A 22,127-nucleotide genomic window follows, 5' to 3' on the forward strand; every position below is an offset into this window, starting at 1 on the left:
TCTTTTACTATTTGGGTGGTAGTGGCAGAGCTCCTATTATTTAGAAATACCTCAGATCACATGCAATCTGCCCCCAAAACAGTCAAACTCCACTGCCTCTGATCCACCTGCTCCTGATCTGGTCTGAGTTGTTTAATAGAGATGTGTGACGGCTGGGGACATCTCTGATAGATGCTGGACCATGCTGCACACGATTCCAGTGGTGCCTCCAAATGTTGTGCCCCTGCAAAGGAGAATTATAGAAAGCAGACAACGGACACAATGTTACTTTGTCAAGTCCAATGTTGCAATGGACGAACGTAAGCTACACGCTGTCTATCCTACAGGCAGAATGAGGCATTAGCAATCAAAACAGACAAAACAGAAAACAAGTGAAAACCTTAGGAAATTAGAAAGATTGCAAAAATGCCATTTCAAATGCATCAAATGTTACAGGCAAACCACCTTCAGTTTCTTTTTTGAACACACATCATTTCCCTCCAACATATTTACATTTTGCTTCCATTTATTATAGCCAAAGGCCAAAGCAATCGACCACCAAACTCAAATCATAAAACATCAACCCCAACGTTTATCACCATTACAAAGGCAGGGGCAGGCGGGCAGGGCAGGCCAGCTGGATGAAGCTGTCTGGGGGCAAGGCTGAAGAGAAGCTATCCAGGTAGAGAGGGGTAGTCCAGCAAGGGGTCTGTGTTGCTCCAGCATCCTCTGTTGCATCCTCTGTTACACTCAGGATCCTCTTTTGTTGCTCTCAACATGCTCTGTTGCACTCTGTTGAACAGGCCTCTGCATGACCTGTAAAAGTGAAGAAAGGGTCCATGTCAGTGGTGAAAAAATAAGCTTTTTCCACCTACACTTGATACAGACTTCAGTTTTGACTGTGAAATGCAGTGGCAATACTTGAACTTGAATCCAAATGTGTTGGAAACCCATGCAAAGTCACTCAAAACACAGGTTCTAGCGAGAGTATTTAGCTCTAAACTGGTCAATATATACATGTCACATCTGACAAAAGACCAGCTCGACCTTTGCCTGTAAACAGTGAGTCTGACTGTCAAAGACCTTTAAATAGGCTGACCAAGTGAAACTAGCCTGGCTAACGTAGGTCGCTTTATCCAGGATTCATACACATTTTGACCAACGGATTTCCATGCGTTTTCCATGCCTTTTCAATGACTTTAAATCAATTTCCATGACCAAACTTTTTGTGAAATCTTGGTGTATACGTTAAAAAGTTGTATTACACGGCTGTTAGTAATACTGTAGAATGCTCCATTCACTTAAATGGGGCTTCCCAACGTTCTGCGGTGAACAATGTTTTTACATTTGAACTTTGCTATGCATATTTGACCGCTGTCAAGGGAAGTGGCCTTTTTGCCTCGGATTCACATCTTTCGTAGCACTCCGCAAGAAGTCCGGTAACTTTTCAACCCCAGCGTACTCCGTTGCTTAGCGACGTCAGCTGATTTGAAGCCTAAAGAATGTTCAACGTCTATGAAGTTCAACGTCAAACTATTTTTCTGCTGATCAACACTACGAACGGTAACAAATACATTGTAAAAAGACACACTGTGTTAAGTTATTTTTTTGGCAAGTAGCCGTGTAATAAGCGGCATAATGTATAGAACGCCGGTCATGGTCGGGAAAATAAGCCCCTTCAGCCCACATTACCTCCGCAGTTAGGACTTCTTTTTTTGTCACAGCATCGGTTATCGACCCCTGCTGCTAGGCGTAGCAGTGGACCTCGCTGTGGTGAAAAAGCCGGTGAAGGGTGCTGCTGTAGCTTTGCTAGCAGCACCCATCACCTGGCTGCTGTAGCTTTGCTAGCAGCACCCATCACCGGGCTGCTGTAGCTTTGCTAGCAGCAGCGCTCTAATGTTTGCTACCTTTGGAATGGCTAGTTAATGCCGCCTCTACCATGTTTGAAATGTCGAATGATTTTCCACCACACAACCGACATTTTGCTCGTCCCGGGTCTTTGTCTGTTTAATGTATCTTTCCATTTGTAGCCAAGCATCGTTAAAGCTACACTTTCCTGGCATTTGGAATTATCCCTCGCGCTTCTCTGAGTTACTGTTGCTATGGCCATCTAACTTTTCAGTTAGTATGAGAGCGTATGCCTGCTTATATTTTGAACGTATTTCTTTTAAACGCATGTGAATTATTTAAAACTCAACGTAAATGAACAACATGAAAATATGATATAACAACTTTCCATGACTTTTCCAAAACTTTGGGGATTTAATTTTTTTCAAGCACTTTTCCAGGCCTGGAAATAACCATTTTAAAATTCCATGACTTTTTTAGGTTTTCCATGACCGTACGAACCCTGTTTATCAGGTAAATGACGAATGAAATAGGCTTGTTTTGAAATATCCTATATACTAGCTATCTTCAGCAGGCTCTTGTCTACAAAAAGCATCCCTTCCTGACATTTTAGGAGTAAAATTGAGTGAAATACAATATTGTTTACACACTGACAGTGAGCGAGCCGAGTCTGTCTCTGAGGCTAAGTCAAAACAATGTACCCCGGGACGCAGTCTCACTCCACTTGCAAGTTTTCCACAAAGCACAAAAATAATCGGAGCATCTGGCTAAAAGCACAATTCCCAAATGTCCTCAAGTCTGCCCTCCTCGACATTATTGGTGTCGACCGAATTTATACTTCTGCGTTTTTACGGACACGCACACAGGGAACGCCCTGTCAGACGAGGAACCCCCTCTCCGAGCCCCTTGGAGATCTCTACGTGCACCTCCTGATTTTCCTGACTATCCGTCCGTCATTTCACGGATACCCCTTGGCTGTGATTGGTCCGTATTAAGAACCGCTTGCGTCAGGGGCAGGGTTGCCGTGACCAACAAGAGAACAGAATCCTTAAACCGCCATTGTTGTGCGTTTTTACAATTCACATTTCAGCTAAACAGTACATGTAAATCAGCATCTGAATTCAACATGGGCAGTGTAGCGTGCTTATTTTATTGATGAAACGGCTAATTTGTACATTTGCTCCGACTTTTCGATAACCTAGCTAGCATCTCAGTGCAGCGCCACCTACTGTTTTGGCGGTGAATTGCTTTCAGCACCGTCGGTGTAGTATAAATTCAACCAATCCGTCCAACTCCGTGAGTGCGTCTGTCCGTAACGGACCGAGTTGGAGAAGTATAAATCGGCCTTAAAATTGTGAATTTATGAACATGACGCGACCAAAGCATGGCTGCCGCCTAAGCCTATGTGGTCTCCCTGGCGCATAGGCTTATTACAAAGACTTTCACGACCCAAATCAAAATTCTGACAGGTCTGTGGGGAATTGATTGTTCTCCTAAAAGCTGCCCTTTACCTTTTTGATGAATTCGCCGAGATGCTAAATGATTCACAAATTGCACAGAGGGAAAAAGCTAGCTACTTTGCGAGTTCGGTTTTCCGTCACTTCAAACTCACGATCTAAAGGTCTCAAAGTGCTCAAACCTTCACCATAATTCAAGAGTAGTGTATTTTCATGAACCCAATTATTGAATCTAGCTTAAAATGTGTAAAAATAGGACTTACCGAAGGTGGCTGCCTCCAACACGGCTGTCAGGCGATTCCAGTTGAAAACAACAATGGCCGCCAAAATATTATTTAGATTCATAACGGCGAGCTGCGATTGGAAGCGAAATGAAACAGGAGCTAAAGACCAAGGGTGGGGGCTTGGTCAGCACACCATTTCCAGAAATAATTCAATCATACATAGACATGCCAAGGTGAAATAGTTTATGGTACTTCAGAGTGATGTCGTCTTGAACCCTATTAGGTTTGAAAAACCATCAGTCAAAATTATATTAGATTTATTGACACAAAGATATTGAGGCAATGTGGACATTTACATAAATACACCCCTTTCAGCCATTTAGTATTGCATTTCTTATTCAATTTGAACATTTATAAAAACATGTATTCTACACATCTGTAAAACATTTCAAGTCGATTGGATCTATGGTTCATGAGAAGGGTTTTGAAGGTTGTACCAAATTTGGACAGTACAGCAAAATCTATCATGGCGGAACTTATGGGTTCTTGAGGCTTTTTTGTTCCCCATGAGGAATAAGGCATGTATACCAATTTTCAGGCATCTTGGAGTAATGGGGCGCCGGGGAAATCACGTAGACTTTGGGCGTGTTTTATAGCGCCACCTATGGGCGTACATGGGCCAATAGCCATCTGGGAGTAATGAGTGACCTGTTGAATTGTTGGGCCAAATTGGAAAAAATCGGGTCCAGGAATTTTTAACTTTAAAGTAGCTAGGACAGGACTAATGTACGGTGGCCCTGAAGTGCAAAACACAACGGCAAATAGAAAAACACAACGGCAAATAGCAAAACACAACGGCAAATAGGAAAACGCAACGGCAAATATGAAAACACAACAACATTAACTTCTGACGGAAAAGGTAGGACCTATCTAGCAGAAGACGGACCCTCCTGATTGGACAGACGGACTGTGTGTCTTTTAACAGGAAGGAGAACGCCTATTTTGAAAACATGAATCCCTCGAAGATACTTTCGCTATTTTTAAGAATGATTTTGATGCTAGGCATTGGCTACATACCACGTGATAGTTGATATGTTGTCAACTAATCACAACATCAGGATGAGTATAAGCACTTGAAATCACGTTTGTCAAATTAGTTCTAGTTATCGGTGTTTGTTGGCATACAAAGTTAGTCTTCTCTTATTAGCGTAGTTAGTGATTAGAGCTAGCAACAATGAATTGCAGATCAAGGGTTCCTATCGTCCAGCTAGCTCTCAACGCTTGGCAGAAATTTCAGGTCCACGCACTAAAAACAATGACCCTCTCACTGGACATATTGTATAATAAAATGTTTTAATGAATGCAATTGGTTGCCTTGCATATTCTGTTCTATTTACAAACTCCTTTCTTGTCTTAAATTGAGCAGTCGCTGGTGTGATTGCTATCTAGATTAGATTCAACTTGCATCAAGTAGGCTATGACAAATATACATGCTCAAGTCTTTTATAGTCAGGTGTACAGAACAACACAGGGTTCGACTGGGCACGGAAATTCTTAGGACAAGAAGCAAAACAACCTGGCATAACATATAAGTACACAGAACATAACGCATGTTGTTAACGTGGTAAATTGTAAGTGGGCTGATGGATAAAACAAGTCCCATTTACTTCAACAGTCAAAGATAAATGTTCAGTAGAACAATAGTCCTCAATCATTAGGCTACAATGGGCTGCTAGCATAGCCATTTCTAGCTCTGCTTCACAATATGGCTGCCTATTGTTATAGGTTAATCATGTAATACATGAATGTTAATAAAGTATGAGACATATAGGCCACACACCAGTATTCAATTGATATTATGTGTTAGTATACCGATAATGTCAGTAAATCGAGGTGGTGCTGCTGTCTGTCCCGTCGAAAACAGTAGCTGTTCGTGTATTTCACCGCTCCTTCCTGTTAAAAGACAGACAGTCCGTCTGTCCAATCAGGAGGGTCTGTCTACTGCTAGATAGGCCCTACCTTTTCCGTCAGAAGTTAATGTCATTGTGTTTTCGTATTTGCCATTGCGTTTTGCTATTTGCCATTGTGTTTTGCACTTCAGGGCCACCGTACTAATGTGTTCTCTCCTTTTAGTTTTGGTTAATAATCTAGCTGCAGAATTTTAAATGAGCTGTAGTCTTTAAGTGTTTTTTCTTGGGAAGACCAGCAAAAAGTGCGTTACAGTATTCCAGCCGGCCTGATATAAAAGCATGAATTAACTTCTCTGCATCATTTTGGTTTATGAATGGTCGTACCTTCACTATATTTCTCAGGTGAAAGAAAGCAGTTTTGGCCACTTTATTAATGTGAGAGTTGAAATTCAAATCTGAGTTCAGGATAACACCAAGACTTGTCACCTCTGGTTTAAGCCAGGGGGTTAAACCTCCTAGATTCTTAGTAAGCATCTCTCTTTTGGATTTGTGGCCACATAGTAGGACTTCAGTTTTGTGTTCATTTAATTTAAGAAAGTTATCATTCATCCATTTGTTTATTGCCGACAGGCAGCTGGTAATGGAATTGATGGCCGTTGCATCGTTGGGTTCAGTGGATATATATAGTTGTGTGTCATCCGCATAGCTATGGAAATTCATGTTATGTTCTCTGATTATGTTACCGAGTGGTAACGTATTAAGAGAAAAAAGTAATGGACCTAGGCAGCTTCCTTGAGCAACCCCGTAGCAGTTCTCGTTTCTTAAACGTATGGTCTCCTAAACTAACATACAACTTCCTTACATTTAGTCATTTAGCAGATGCTCTTATCCTTCCTGTGATATATAATTTCATCCAGTTCAGTACAATATCCGTGAACTTAATAAGCTTTTCCAGTCTATTGATTAGGATGTTGTGATCAATGGTATCAAATGGTGCACTGAGATCTAACAGGATTAGGATAGAGACTTTATTTGCATCAGAGTTTAGTCTGAGGTCGCTAATTATTTTGGTAAGAGCAGTTTCAGGACTGTGATATTTCCTGAAACCTGACTGTGAGACTTCCAAGATGTTATTTTCTTCAAGAAAATAATTTAATTGGACTAATACTATTTTTTCCCGTACTTTATTAATTAATGGAAGGTTTGATATAGGTCTGTAATTTGCAAGTATACTGTTATCCAATTTGGGTTTCTTTAATAGGGGCTTTACCACAGCTGTTTTGAAGGTGTCTGGGAGGATGCCAGTTCTAAGGGATGTTTATAATATTTAACACCGGACCTGAGACACCATCAAACAATCGCTTAAAGACTGTTGTGAGTATAGGATCAATATCTGAGGTTGTGGAGTTAGATTCGCTGACGATTTTGGAAAGTTCACTTAGTGCGATACATGTAAATATGCTCATGGTCATGTTGCAGAATCTACTGATGTCAGTTTCAACCCCACTATTAATAATACTAGCTCTGATCTAAGTTATTTTGTTCTTGAAGAACAAAGCAAGCTCTTCACATTTAACTGCTGAGGTTGGAGGGGGGGCTGAGACAGTGTTTAGCAGCTGTGTAATGGTGGAGAAAAGGACTCTGGAATTTCTGTTTTTTCTGTAATAATTTTAGAGAAATATTCTTTCCTTGCTAGATGGATGGTTTTGTTATAGGTGGTTAGTTTATCTTTGTAGATATTGTAGTGGATAGTAATCTTTGTTTTCCTCCATTTTCTCCGTGCTGCACAGCATTTTCTTTTCATTTCACAATTTTTTTTATTTCTCAGGAGGTTCTGCTTGTGGACTTCTTTTTGTTTTTTGGTGGTGCTATTGAGTCTAACACAGATAATAGTGCATTATTAAGGTTCTCTACCATTTCATTCAGGGAGCATTCATGATTAGTTGGTTCATATAGTGCAAATTCTTCAGAAAATTTCATCATAGCTCTATCGTCTAGATGTCTTCTTTGGACTAAGAATTATTTTGTGTTTTTTGTTAAGATAATTTCGACATTAAAAAGTATACAATGATGGTCTGAGAGGGGTAGATCAGTTATGGAAATATTATTGATGTTTCGTCCAGTTGTTATTACTAGATCTAGTGTTTCCCTGCTGGTGTGTTGGGTCTGTTATGTGTTGAGTTAGATCGGGACTGTCCAGGAGAATTAAGAGCTCAATAGTTATTGGTTCTGCTTTTTAATTTACTTGGATATTTAAGTCTCCGCTTAAAACTACTTTGTCATATCTAGTGACACATAGTAATAATAGTTCAGAGAATTCTTGTATGAATATTGGGGAGTGCTTAGGTGGCCGATATATAATAACAAAAAGTATTGATTCATTTTTGGGCTCTATAACAAGATATTCAATTGATTTAAATTCACAATCCGTGTACCCTTTGTTCTTTAATTTTTCCGTTTCAAAACCAAATCAGAAAATCCGAAAAACAAAAATGTTTTTTGGTTTTTCTTTTTTAAAAACAGAATGGAAAAATTGGGAAAAAGACCAACAGAAATCACTAGTTCTGTAGCGTTTTTTGTGTTTCAAAACCAAAACTGAAAAACGGGACAATTAAGGTTTTGATTGTTTCGTTATTGTAATATTTTGATCGTGGAATTCTGGTGGAAATGTGTAGGTGCAGGCGCATCTAGTGCTCAGTTTAAGATGGCTGCAAGGCTTCATTGTTTTTCGGGGGATTTCCTGCATGTACAGGCACTGGTAAAACTCATTTCCATGGTCGACCCTCACCTGGTTTCACATCCCATTGTTGACTACTATACATCTGGAACAAATGTATATGGTAATATAACATGTCCAGTTGTGCAACAGTCATACACAAATCCATTAAATGCATTACACTCAATGATGTACAATTCATAGACCAGACATACTGAAAATACATTTAATTTGCAAACCACAATTTCAAATTCACTAATTCAGTGCTTGATAGGGAGCGCTAAAAAGCATGTTTTAAATGGAGCTTTGATAATAAGCATGTCTGGCTTGGTAGCTGGCCAATGCCTAAAGGGGTGCCTACTAATTGCGGAGAGGGGTACTGTGTGTAAGTGGCGACACCCCCTATAGATAAAGGGTAATGTGAGTTTAGATATAGTGACATGGAGGAGAAAGGGGAAGAGGTGAGACTCTGCAGCACTGAAGCATGTGATGACAGGTAAGGAGGGCTAAAATGTTCTACAAAGTAGAAATGGGGTGAGTGATAGCTGTCAATCATCCCTCTGTGCTCCTTTGTTAAGAAAAACAATATTACTTTTGCTTTGCATAGTATAGTACCACCTGTACACCTCATCATAAATAATAACATTATTTTTAATGGGCATGGTTGCAATTGCCACAATTGTGGCCACGTGGGTGGCCCCAAACATGCAAATTTTTCCATGTGTAATTTATGGCCCATGTATTCGGCATGGTAGGGGATGGGATTTAAATTACGACACCCTTTAAATAGAAGAGGAATATGCTTAACGCTGATTCGTCGGTCCTTCAGTGCATGCATATGTAATGTGACAATTTAAATAACAAAAAAAATAATATACATTTGCCAAAGTTAGGCTGCTTACATGTCGTTTTCAGCAGCATGTAGTCGGGAATAGGATAGGACTTTGGTGATTTGGGCGGAAAAAGTTCCACATATTGCATTTATGGGGAAAACCAAACTTGAAGTGAATTTATATGCCTTGATTTTCAGTTTTCCCTTTCCCCTTTTGGTTTTGAAACAGAAAAACCGCTACAGAACTAGTGATTTCTGTTGTTCTTTTCCCCTGTTTTTCCGTTCTGGTTTTAAAACAGAAAAACCAAAAAACAAGTTTGTTTTTCGTTTTTTCCGATTTGGTTTTGAAACGGAAAAATGAAAGAACGAAGGGTACACGGATTATTCACCTAGCTCAGTGATTTTGAACAACAGTTTAGATGAGAAATTGTTGCGACTCCTCCACCTTTTTTTGATTTCCTAGAAACATGGTGAAAGCTGTAATCGGGCGGACACGCTTTTATCAAAGTTGCCGATGCCGTGTTGTTGTTGAGCCAGGTTTCTGTTAGACAGATGCAGTCGGAAGGATTGAAAATCTTTGTGTCTAATCCAATATGTAATGATGATATCCAATGACACAAATATGTGTTCTAGAAAGAGTGATCTGGAGTCGCAGAGGTCCGATAATATCAGCTTTAATGCAGCAGTTGGAAATCAACAAGCAGAGGTCTGGGGTTGTCTACGTTTCCCTACCCGCAACAGAGTTTGGGTTGGTTCACGAAGTCCAACTGGCTATCTGTCCCTGCCCCAGCATATATTATACAGTGCAATTGAAACAGATATATCAAAAAGGGTTGAGCTTGTTCTCTCGTGTATCAAGGAGTTTGTTCTTCCCTACGCATCCCTTCTGATCGGGTGCTGTCTCAGCCTGGATTCAAGGTTGCTTCTGAAATGGAGAGATAACACACAAAATACAGCCTGTTTCCCACACCCTGTGTGAGACACAATGTTTTAAGCCGGAGCACACTTCTAAGTTCATTAGACATCCATTTAATAAGCACAATACATAACTTTAAGACATGCATTCTTAATAAAGTCTTACGAGCATTGTTCCCATTGCTATATAGTGCACAGTGCCTGTGATGTATTTGGTGATTAAGTTGCCAGAAATATTAATAACTGGTAATTATAGATAGTGCCATGCCCGTGATACAGCTAATGATTATTAATGACTGGAATTATAGATAGTGCCATGCCCGTGATACAGCTAATGATTGTAGTTCTAGAATTATAGATAGTGCCATGCCCGTGATACAGCTAATGATTATAGTTCTAGAGTTGTACTTTAATGTATTATAAATTATTTAAGTCTAAGTGGTTTTCTTTGACCAGATCATTAACTAGAAATGTTTTGTTATTTAGTGATCTAACATTTAGAAGGGCCATTTTAATCTGTGGGGTATTAACAGATAAAACAGGAGTTGATCGATTTGCAGGAAGAATACGGATAGTTGTGAGACTTCTAACACAAGCTTCAGGTTTGTAACCATGCATTTTACCATGCCATTTGCTATTTGTGATGATGACCGGTATGTCTAATGAAATAGCATGGTGGCTGTCCTAGCGTAGCTCTTCTTTGGGAAAATCTATATCACTGAACCGTTTCATCGCAAGGAAATTCGTCAGGGGGTGAAGTTCAGTGCAGAGCCCAAGTCCTTGCAGGAGGCTGTTTGAATGTTCTGTTCCATGGGAGGTTGTTTGGGATGCGTCAGCTTAGACACAACAGGGATAGGGGGTGAAGCTTTATTGGTGCTCAAGAGCACGTGACTGATGTTTGCTGTTAGTAGCCGAGACCCTCTATGGTTGGGTGGAGTCCGTCGCTTGAAAAAGGTCTGCACAGTTCCAGAACACATTGAAATGATCGATAAATCTCAGTTTGTGTGCCAGACAGACAGATGCCAACCACGTGTTGAAAGATAGGAGTCTACTGAAGGCTTCTTTTTCTCTGCAAAAGCATGCAATCGGTCCACTGATGAATACATCTTGATATATGTTGAGTGTGTTCAGTAGCTGGGTGAAATGTTTTTTAAGTATCTCAGTGCCAGTTTTCTTGTGTAGGGTATCAAAGGAGCCAGTGTGGATGATAATCTTACGGTTGTTTGGTTTATTGTTGAGGATTGTTTGTACCTCTGACGACAGTTCCTCGACAGATGTGTTGCTAATATTTTCTGTCTTTGCCAGTTTAACATGTGCTGTCATGGCATCTCCAATCAAGATAGTGGCCATTTGTGGTATTGTGTTAGCATTTCTAACATTTGCCTTATCAGTTGGTGCGGAGCCAGTTCTTAGCTTATTTGGGTTAGCAATTATGGGACCTTGTGCTAGACCAAGGTTAGCCACTGTGTCCGTGCTAGCAGTAGATTCTATAGTGCTAGCAGCATTAGCTCTTCTAAGTTCTAATGGACTGTGGGTAGTCTTAGCATACCTTGGATCTTGATAATCCTGTGGTATTGTTGTCTGATAAGGCTTGATAGGGGGTCGAACAGTGCCCCGAGTTGTCCGAGAGGGGCTTGGAGTGAAATTGGGGACTCCCGGTCGCAGCACACGATGATGTGTTGGATTTGCATGTGTGTAGTAGCTACCATCATGGTGTGTCGGCAATCTGGGCCCTTCATATTTGTTAGCTGCGTGGCTAGCACTCATGGGCCTTTTCACCTTGGATTACACACACAAGGGAGAGAGAGTTCCTAGTGGTTCTAATCTATTTCTCAGTGGGACAGGAGAAGAGGTGATGCAGGAAGAGTTACTGCCTCGCTTTTTTTGCTTTTTATGTTTGGCGCCAGTCCCATCTCCGATGAAGGTAGAAGCGGCGCTAGGCTTCTTTGGTTTAGCGCCAAGACCAGGCCATGACTCATCTGGTCAACTGGAGAGAAAGCTGGTTTCAAGGGTGGCTCATTAGCCGTTAGCTCAGCCTCCGGGCGAGGTAGCATGGAATCTATCTAAGTCTTCGGTCTCTCTGGTATCTAAGAGGGTTCTGACTCTTAGCTCCAGTGCGACTATCCTCTGAGTAACTTGTTTGCAGTCGTTGCAAGCCATAGTTCTACAGGGAACAAGCTTTAGCTTGCTTGTCAGTCTGGGAGAGCAGCCAAAAATACTTCTGTTCTCCTTTGGCTTCAGTCCCTCAGGTTGTTCCTTTTTGTGCTTGTAGTCGATCCACTTTGCCCCTATCAGAAGTACTTGATTTTGAGTAATATCATCAAAACTATCCAAATGATTGAAACTTCAGAGCATTTCTCGAGGGGGCACCAAAAATTAGCCAACTGAAAAATCATCATAGTTATAATACATAATGCCGATATTATTTGAGTATAGAAATAATAGGCACGTATATTACAAAACAAGCAGAACAAGAGATATAACCTATTTAAATGCTCAAAGAAAGCTACGATGGTGCCCTTTCCTATCTCAGTGGCCTGACGAACTTTGACAGTAGGCTAGGTCAACTTTTCTAAAATGGGCTTAAAAAGATAACAAGAGTCAGGGGAAGAAAAAAAGAAAGAAAAAGACTGCGAGATGGTGCCCATGCATCACTTTCAGGTAAATCCATGTTTAATCATTGTTAAATATGGGAAATGTGCTGTTAATTTAATGGTTAGCCTGCATACACCTCAAACTAGCAAACGGTGTTCCACTGTTCAAACTATTTTGAACAATTCAATTATTATTGACAAGGAATTTACTGTGACAGGAAGGTGCACACATTAAACATACAAGAATCTTAAATAAGTGTACAAGAATAATACTAAGGGATTAAAAATGTAAAAGGTTTAGAATGAAATCAAATATAAAATGGCTCTAACATAACGCTTTAACATATGAAATTAAATAAGATACCCTTTTCATCACTATTTTTTCTTCTTTTTCAACCGTGAGAAAATATTGCAATGCATAACAATGACAGATATACTTTTAACACTGTCTCACCATTTTGGTTTTACATTTACATTTAGTTATTTAGCAGACGCTCTTATCCAGAGCGACTTACAGTAAGTACAGGGACATTCCCCGAGGCAAGTAGGGTGAAGTGCCTTGCCTAAGGACACAACGTCATTTGGCTCAGCCGGGAAATCGAACTGGCGACATTCAGATTACTAGCCCGATTCCCTAACCGCTCAGCCACCTGACAAAGCAACACTTTTTTTTCACATACTGCTGACATACTTTTGTCTGCTATGATATTGATAACTGTTATGCAATATACTCTTCATCACTATATTTGTTCATTTTTCTAACTTCAAACTTTTTTCTGTTTCTCAGTCTTTCATTCTTTTATACTTTTAACGCTTAAAAATTTATGAAAGTCAATAAGATACACTTTTTATCACAGTTTTTTTCTCCATTTTCAATAGTAAGAAAATATCGCAATGCATTACAATGACAGATATACTTTTAACACTTTTTCTCACCATTTTGTTTTTTAAGCACATACCTCTTAGAAAAACAAATTAAAACCTTCACTATTCAAGCCATCCAAACAATCGTTTCAACTGCTTTCAGCAAACACACATTTTCTTCAGGAAATGTACCTTTCTTGATTCTTTTTCCCCCCCTAAGCAGCAGTCAATAGTTGGGCTACATAGACAATGTAGCTGTCAAAAGGTTCGTCTTTGTAGCGATTGAGTTGCTTGTATTTTTATTTACGTTCTGTTGCAAGGTTTAAGTAGAAAATACGTTTTGGTGTCGAGAGGTGAAGCTAACGGTGGCTAACTTGCTAGCCACAGTCACTGACGTTGCTAACGTCACTAACGTCACAAAAACATGCGTGACTACCTCTAGCAGAACATTAGTTTAGCAGTTCATTAACTTCTGGGAGATAGCTAGGCTAACTATGGCTTTACTGCAAGGCAGCTGCAGAAACGCCACAAGCAAAGAGGCCAGGGTGATAACTATTTACGCATTTTACTTTGAGATATGAAACACAATTGTGAAGTGTAATGTACAATATAAGCTGATATTATTAAGGAAGTTACATCTACTTTCGGAAACAGAAGGCTACTATTTCACTGAAGCATTAGCATCATGACATTAGCCTCTGTTGCCCGGGCAACACATACTACAGCGGTCTATGATGCATCTGTTTTCAATAAACATTCCTCACTAATACATTTTCGTTGTAGGATTTATTATGACAATAGATTACAAGTACACTATTTGTTGGTGAAATTATCATTACCTGTGGTTTCAAACCAGTGTAAGTCACTGCAACTCTGTGGCCTACGCGAGACACACTAGTAGCTAACAAAAACATCACACAGCTGTTTAGGAAGTCAAACGGCGACAGAACATTTTTTGCACTCCCCTTAGCTCTTCTTATATCTTAAGTCTTTCAATAGGTGAAACTATCTGACTACTAAACCTAAACTTCATTGCCACAACCTAAACTTTGTCAATCTGTTCATGAAAATAACTAATTTCAGCCTAAACCGTACAACGGAACGTTAAATCGAATTCAACCAACGCAATCGCTACCAAGACGAACACAGGTACTGTAACTGTACTACTGTAGTAGTACAATTTACCGGGGTAGCTTCTCCACACAGGGATCGCATTTTGCGTGTTACTGACAATGATCGCTACCAGATTTTTATGAATTAGCAATTTCCCCCTAAATTAATGTCAAGCTTATTTACGTTTTTTGTGGGCATATTTTCGGTTAGCAGATGGTACTGTTTGAATCGCGATTCCATCTGAGATAGCTAGCTACAGTACTGCCCGTAACGTCATTGCTAGAATAAGTTTAAAAGGGGGTTCTTTATTGATGAATGAGTGCAGTATGAGTAGGCTAAATGCCTGAAAATATCACAAGAAGGGAAAAACTCATAGAAATAAGGTATATGTTTACATTGTTCTGCCAAATGTATTCGTTTTGATTCAACTATGAGGCTGCTACTGTATATAGCCGATCACCATTCCCTCTTTCAGGGGAAATGAGAAGACAACTATTTAATTCTACACTTCACTCTTAGTATTTTGAGTTGTAAATGAGCAGCAAAAAAAAAAATGCTTTTAAATCTATGTAATCTTTATAAATAATAAGTATGCATTTAATATCAAATATACAGAAAATATCAGTTGAAAAAATGTCATTAAAAAACGGATCCCTCTGCAACACACCTTACAATTACCCCAGAAATTGTACCCTCTCTAGTTATTATTGGGTGTGCTTTGCCTGTTGTTGTCTCACATATATATTTATTGTTTTCCTGTTTCATCACGGAGTGATTTATTATTAGCTGTGAAAAGCATGAGTTGGGTTGTTCTGGGATATTTCAACTCATGGAACGTCTCTCGTCCAATCAGAAACAGCTAAATAAGTCGATAGAACCCAATTGTTTTATAATTATTGTTGAAATGCTGCTTCAGCATTCCAAGGCTGTGTTCGAAAACTTAGACACTGTCTTAATCCTTGATGTCTTACTAGACAGGTGTCTAACGAGACAGCTCTCTTCGGGGTAAGGTATCTTAAAAAACGTTGTTTTCGAACGGCCTATTAAGACAGGATGTACGTCATCGCGCTGCGTGTACTTAAGCGCTCACACTCTCTGTCAGACGGCCGTCATTTGCATTGCATCTTCCAGCGACCAGCGGTTTTAACGTGCCTTTCAACTGATATCGAGACTTCATTATAACTCAAGTTTATTGTCACAATAGGGTCAAGTTATAGTCGTATTTAAACTTAAATTTAGCTAAAATTTAAATTAAGTTAGATTCCATAAAGTAGTTTGAGGTAAAGTTGAGGTAATTTAAGTTACCGCAAGGTAAGCTAGGTTAGCTTAGGTACTAGCTAGTACTGTAAGGTAAGCTAAACTAAGGTAATCTACATAAAGTTATTAAGAGAAACTTTAGTTAGTTAGTTTTAGGTTTGAAATACTCTTAAAATGGCGAGAATGGTGCACATTGTTCATGAGCTTATGCAGGAGTGGATGGAGGAGAGGTGCCGAATGGAGCAGGACAGGCCTCAGCGCAGAGCCTACCGCGCAAGGATGGAGATGTTGGGAGCGTACTCCTTTGAGGTAGGTTTTTCAAATATCATTTTGAAAATACGTGATTATAGTAAAATGTCAATTATCGCCGTGTGTGACATAATTCTGCTATAGTATGTAGTTATCGTCGAGACACAATCACCACGTACAGCATCTAGCTAGCTATCGTCAACCTTACCTTTCTGAGGTAAATACAGTAGTCGCTCACGATAGGTTCATACTATCCGTGATTATAGTAAAATGTCAATTATCACCGTACAACCATTATGTGATATTTACAGTTTTGTTCATCAATGTGCACTGTCCATGTCATGGATGGATGAATTTAAATAAATAGCATATTCGATGAACAACTGTTTAACATTGTTTACATGTCATCAATTTCAGGGTGGTGTACGGTATGCCAGCCTGAACATGGCAGTGCCCCTTCTCCGGCGTTATTTTGCTGGGGAAGACACCCGCCCTGATTTCCGGCTCAGCAGAGCCTCCATCACCAGTCTGCTGCAGCTGCTCAACCAGGAGCGGTGCCATGGATGGGGGCCAACCATAGAGGTCCTGGTGTTGCTGTTTTGGCTGGCCAGCGGTACGTCTTACCTGGGCCCTCAGAGCCCAAGAGGCTCATTTTTAATCTCAATATACTCAACAAATATTGATTGTCAGAAACTGTGAATTGCTCTATCAACAGGTGCTTTGTACCGCGTGGTGTCGAGGGCATTCGACATGCCCAAGACCACAGTGCACAACGTTGTCCATCGGGTCTGTGGCTGTGTAGTCGTGGCGATGCCAAGAGTCATCAGGTTGCCTTCCACTGCAGAGGGGCAGAGAGAAGTATCAGAGGGTTTTGCCCGACTGGCTAGGCATGGGGCTTTTGCCAGGGCCATGGGAGCCATTGACGGCTGCCATGTTCGTATCAAGTCCCCGGGAGAGCCCCATGGCCAGGATTATTTCAACAGGAAATTGTTCCATTCAATACAGCTGCAGGCGGTGTGTGACCATGCAGGGCGCTTCATCGATGTCTTTGTGGGTTATCCAGGTTCTGTCCACGACACCCGGGTCCTGAGGCACAGCCCCCTGTTCCAGTCTGCCGCGTACCCACCCCCTGATACCTTCTTGTTGGGTGATGGAGTCAGATGGCTGAGCGGTGAAGGATTCGGGCTAGTAATCATAAGGTCGCCAGATCGATTCCCCGCCGCGCCAAATGACGTTGTGTCCTTGGGCAAGGCACTTCACCCTACTTGCCTCGGGGGAATGTCCCTGTACTTACTGTAAGTCGCTCTGGATAAGAGCGTCTGCTAAATGACTAAATGTAAATGTGATGGGGGGTACCCCTGTCTGCTGAGGCCCATATCCCTGATCATGCCATACAAGAATCCACTCAGGGGAGTGGCACAACAGAGGTTGGTACATTAAAATATGTGATTTTAATTGCAATGACACAGAGATTAAGTAGAGTAAAAATGACATTCATTTTTTCCCCACACTTGTAGGTTCAACGCGCATCATGCCAGAGCTCGTTCCATCATTGAGCGGGCTTTTGGCATGATGAAGACCAGGTGGAGGTCCATCTTTTTCTGTGCCTTGGAGGTGGACTCATTTGTGCCAGATGTCATTGTGTGTTGCACTATGCTTCACAATGTATGTTTGGGCAATGATGATGTCCTACCGGTGGATGAAGAGGACCCTGAAGAGCCCGTCGGGGGAGAGGACCATGGCGAAACATCAAGTGGTGGTGCCCTGCGAGACAGCATTGCAGATCAGCTGTCCGCACTTCAATCAGCTGTCCGCACTTCAGTGTCTCCCCTCTGGACACGATTATTGTTGATAAATTGTTACATAGTTCTTTGATTAATAAATTGTTATATAGTTATTTGATTAATACATTGTTATATAGTTTTTTGATTAATAAATTGTTATATAGTTATTTGATTGATGCATTGTTATATAGTTATTTGATGAATACATTGTTATATAGTTATTTGATTGATGCATTGTAATTACATTAATTAAGTTATAACACCATTCATGTCATTGCAGGAACACAGACAGGATCCTGAAACACCGCACTCACTCCACCCACCTTACTCACTACACTCAATCACACAAATGACCATGGAGGGTGGTCGCTCCCTGAGCCTGGGCCCTCCCGATGTTTCTTCCTACATGGGAGTTTTTCCTCGTCACTGTTGCCCTTGTGCTTGCTTGGGGAGCTTTCCAATAAAATACACTTATTTTAACTTAACTGAACTCTGTTGTTGTCTCATCATTTACATGTACTTATTTAAAAAAAAACTAATGCTGTAAATGTATAATTGGTAATGTTTATAATTTTTTATTTTTCGGCCAACCGCTCCATGACAGCCAGAAGCCTATCCAGTCGAACATCGGCCCTCTCCTGCCGCTCCACCTGCCTCCGCTGCCTTTCGATTTCCAAGGCCTCCGCCCTCTCCATCATTTCTCCCACAAAGGCCAAGCTGTATCTCCTCTTCTTGGAAACCTCCTGGCTGCTCTCCTCTCCCGGTGTTGAGGAAGACGCACTTCTTGGTGGGGAGGACACGGCACCCATAGAGTTGGGCTCTGCCATGGATGAGCTGCAGGGCAAAGAGGCACGCAGTACGGGTGGTACAATGGCGGGCCTCTGGCCAAGCAGCTCGTCCATGGCAGAGTACCATGGCCACGAGGCAGCCGTATCCTCCCCATTGTCTGTCCCCGTGCCCGTAGGTGGGCACTTCAGCTCCTACAGATAAATACTACAGTAAATACCACAACGGTGCATGCAGTATTCCAATGGTAGGTCATGTGTGACTATCTAAATACCTTGTATTTAGTTTTTAAGTTGTCCCACTTCTTACGGGCCTGAAGTGGGCTGACCACGCCCGCAAGGCCAATGGTATCAAGCACCTGTCTGAACAGACAGCCAATTGTATAAGACATGTAGCTCTGTGGCTGAAGAGTGCTTTTGGAGTACTTACTTCCATCCGTCCATGGCACTGTTTTTGTGGCCCGTAAAAAGGTGCTCTGCCTCCCCTCTGGCCTTGATGAATGCACATACCTCTGTTGAAGACCCTACATAAATATAAAATATTATGAAAAACATTTGATATTTTTAAATAGATTATTTTTACAGTACATTTTGTATGGGGTCACAATGCACATTCTCTAGAACATAAACAATCGTTCACTTTCTTAACTAGCTATCTTGTTGACGAACTACAGCTAACAGTTAGCTAACAGCAACCAACTGACAGTTAGCGTTACTTAGTAAGACACTTTGATATATTTTTTAATAGCAGGTTCTTTTTACAGTACATTTTGTGTGCAGTTACAGTGCACATTTACAATTTCACATCATAAACAACCGTTCACTTTCTTAACTATCTTGAATTAAATACAGCCAACGTTAGCAAGCCCGTTAACAATATTCAGCTACCGATAGCGACCTGGCTAACGGATACCTCGCTAACGAATTCAGACTATTTTTGTCAATAAATCATGTCATAATTACATAGTTTACTGTTTATTTCTCGGTAACTTTTCAATAAAAAAAATTAAAAAAAGCAAAGAAACTTACATTTATGAACACTTTTGTTGTGAACTTCGGTCGCCATCTTTTTAAAATAAAATCTGATTTGGGTTCTGGCGCACAGACTTATGGGTAATACGTGCCGCCATTAAGACAGCAAGGCAGCTCAGATGCTCTCTTAAAAAATGACTGTTATGTGACGTATTTTAAGGTATCTTATTAGACAGGAACAGAAGATTTAAGGAATTTCGAACTGTAATATCGCTGTCTTAAAAGGAAGGAAGGAAGGACGCATTTTAAGACATTTCGAACACAGCCCAAGTATTGTTCTTTGAATCTTTATTGTTAATTATTACACGGCTGTTCTTAACGCTGTAGAAAGCTCCATTCGCTTGAATGGGGCTTCCCAACGTTCTGCGGTCTGATATCTTCTGATAACAGACCGTAGCTATGAATAACAGACATCAAGGAAACATCAAGGAAAGTGGCCTTTTTGCTTCTGATTCACGTCTTTCGTAGCACTCCGCAAGTAGTCCGGTAACTTTTCAACCCCAGCGTGCTCCGTTGCTTAGCGACGTCAGCTGATTTGAAGCCTAAAGAATGTTCAACGTCTTTGGCGAACTATTTCTCTACTGATCAACACTACGAATGGTAACAAATTTTTTTTAAAAAGACACACTGTGTTAAGTAATTTTGTTGGCAAGTAGCCGTGTAATAAGCGGGATAATGTATAGAACGCCTTCGCGTCGGGGTGCTGTTCGCCCTGTCGGGGCTTATTTTCCTGATAATGACCGGCGTTCTATACATTATCCCTTACGTATTGTTCTTTGAATCATTATTGTCAGCTATTAAAACCATTCAGCGATCAAAAAATTCAGCAGTTTCAGGCCATGGGTGCTATGACTTTTCAGCTTTGTACCTCTTATGCTGGAATCAATATAAATCGATATTCATATTATTTTTAACATGGTTTTCCAATGTAGTTTTTTTTTCAAATCCCTTCAAACTTCTTCAACTTCGTCCTTCTTCTTCCTCAATCTTTCAGCTAGAGCCACCATTTAAACTTGGTGTTGACAAAACACTCAACTATTTTGAAATAATTCTGCTTTTTGATATCTATTCAACTTGTTTCAACATCACTGATTATGCTTCATAAGTTTTCAACCCTTTTCTGAGATTTAAATGGTTGTGTACGTGAAAGCCTAGAGTGCAGACTGAAACGCTTAGAGTAGAGGGGAGCTTCAGACGTCGTTGAAAAAAAAATTCTAGTTTGCCAGCATTTCCTAAATTTTCGCTCTTCATGCTTGTTTTTTGGATCAATGGATAGCTGATTTTGTGCTGGTCGCTCCACCGTTGTCTGTGGAATCCAACAGACTTGCACATTTGTTCAGAGCCCCACGAAAGCGAGACAAAGTCCAACTCTTGCCCCATAGAGTCCAATGCAAATCTGGTGACAAATTCGTAAGAGAAAGCAATAACAACCAGATTTAGAAACTGCCGGTAGAGTCGTATTTCTGACCGCACAGACATACAAAGGACATCTCTGGTTTCGGCAGAGTCTTGGGTCTCGGAAAATATCCTTATTGTTTGGATTGGACGTATAGTTTTGCGTCTAGGTTAACTTGTTTGAGGTGTGGATTCTAGCTACATTTCTGTTATTCTCTGCCCTCAGCGCGTTAGCATTCATAGCTGCACCATCACCGTGGCAACCAAACAAACACGCGCCACTCTCTCTAACACAGGTGATTGGTATTAGCAGTAGCTACCACTACTGTTACTGCTATATCTATGCCACTACTACAACTACTAATTCTGCAGATGCTGATAATATCTCTTTTTCTAACTACTATGTTAATGGCACTGTTTCGTTCTACCGCGCCACTGAGTGCGTTCACTGACCATGAGAAACCCTATAGCAATTGTCGGTTTATGCCAATAATACGATTATTCAGTTTACATGTGTAATTAGTTATGCAATTACTCAAACACGTCTACATGATTCTTTTCATTAATCGTTGTATGCTCCACGGACAAAACTTGCACTATCATCCTTCTGTTAAAAAGTGTCGCTGTGTCTTCCTGTATCGGCCCTACTGCTTTATGTCTCATTCAATCAACACATTGAATCTGAGTATAAACCGCACGCAAAACAGTGATTTGGCGTATATATGGCACGCAAAACCTGTGTCATAGATACGCAGAAGTATGAGACTGGGTTGGCGGAGCGGACGCCATGCAGACTGTCGAGTATTCTGCCTCTTTGTTAGGCTGTCACTCATAATTCCCGCCTCTGAGTTGAAGCCACGCCCCCTACGCAAAATCGGGGCCAAAAGTCTGAAAAAAATTAAAAAAACTAAATTAAACTGAAAAAACTGCTAAAATGTACATTTAAAATTAAACTCCAAAAAATGTAATTGAAGCCGTAAAAAAACGTTTTGAATCTGAAAACATGAAATGTGAAACTATGTGAAAATATGAAAGTGAAAAATGAAAATGAATAACTTATTCCAAATTATTCCAAAAATTAATCGAAATGTTATTCAACCTGGAAAAAAAATTGGTACACTTTTTTTAATTTATATATATATATAGTTTTATTTTTCAAGTTTTCTACCAAAA

General features: G+C 40.5%; 1 long non-coding RNA gene across 1 annotated transcript; it reads right to left on the reverse strand.

Annotated features, from left to right (window-relative positions):
* Positions 1 to 18,850: 18,850 nt before the first annotated feature.
* On the reverse strand, positions 18,851 to 19,675 carry LOC124466126. The gene is made up of 3 exons (XR_006955889.1): positions 19,557 to 19,675; positions 18,958 to 19,051; positions 18,851 to 18,890 (listed from the first exon to the last, which is right to left on the reverse strand). It is a non-coding gene; the product is annotated as an uncharacterized LOC124466126 (long non-coding RNA).
* Positions 19,676 to 22,127: the final 2,452 nt, after the last annotated feature.

Source organism: Hypomesus transpacificus, unplaced genomic scaffold (genome assembly GCF_021917145.1).
Source record: "Hypomesus transpacificus isolate Combined female unplaced genomic scaffold, fHypTra1 scaffold_65, whole genome shotgun sequence".
NCBI lineage: Eukaryota > Metazoa > Chordata > Actinopteri > Osmeriformes > Osmeridae > Hypomesus > Hypomesus transpacificus.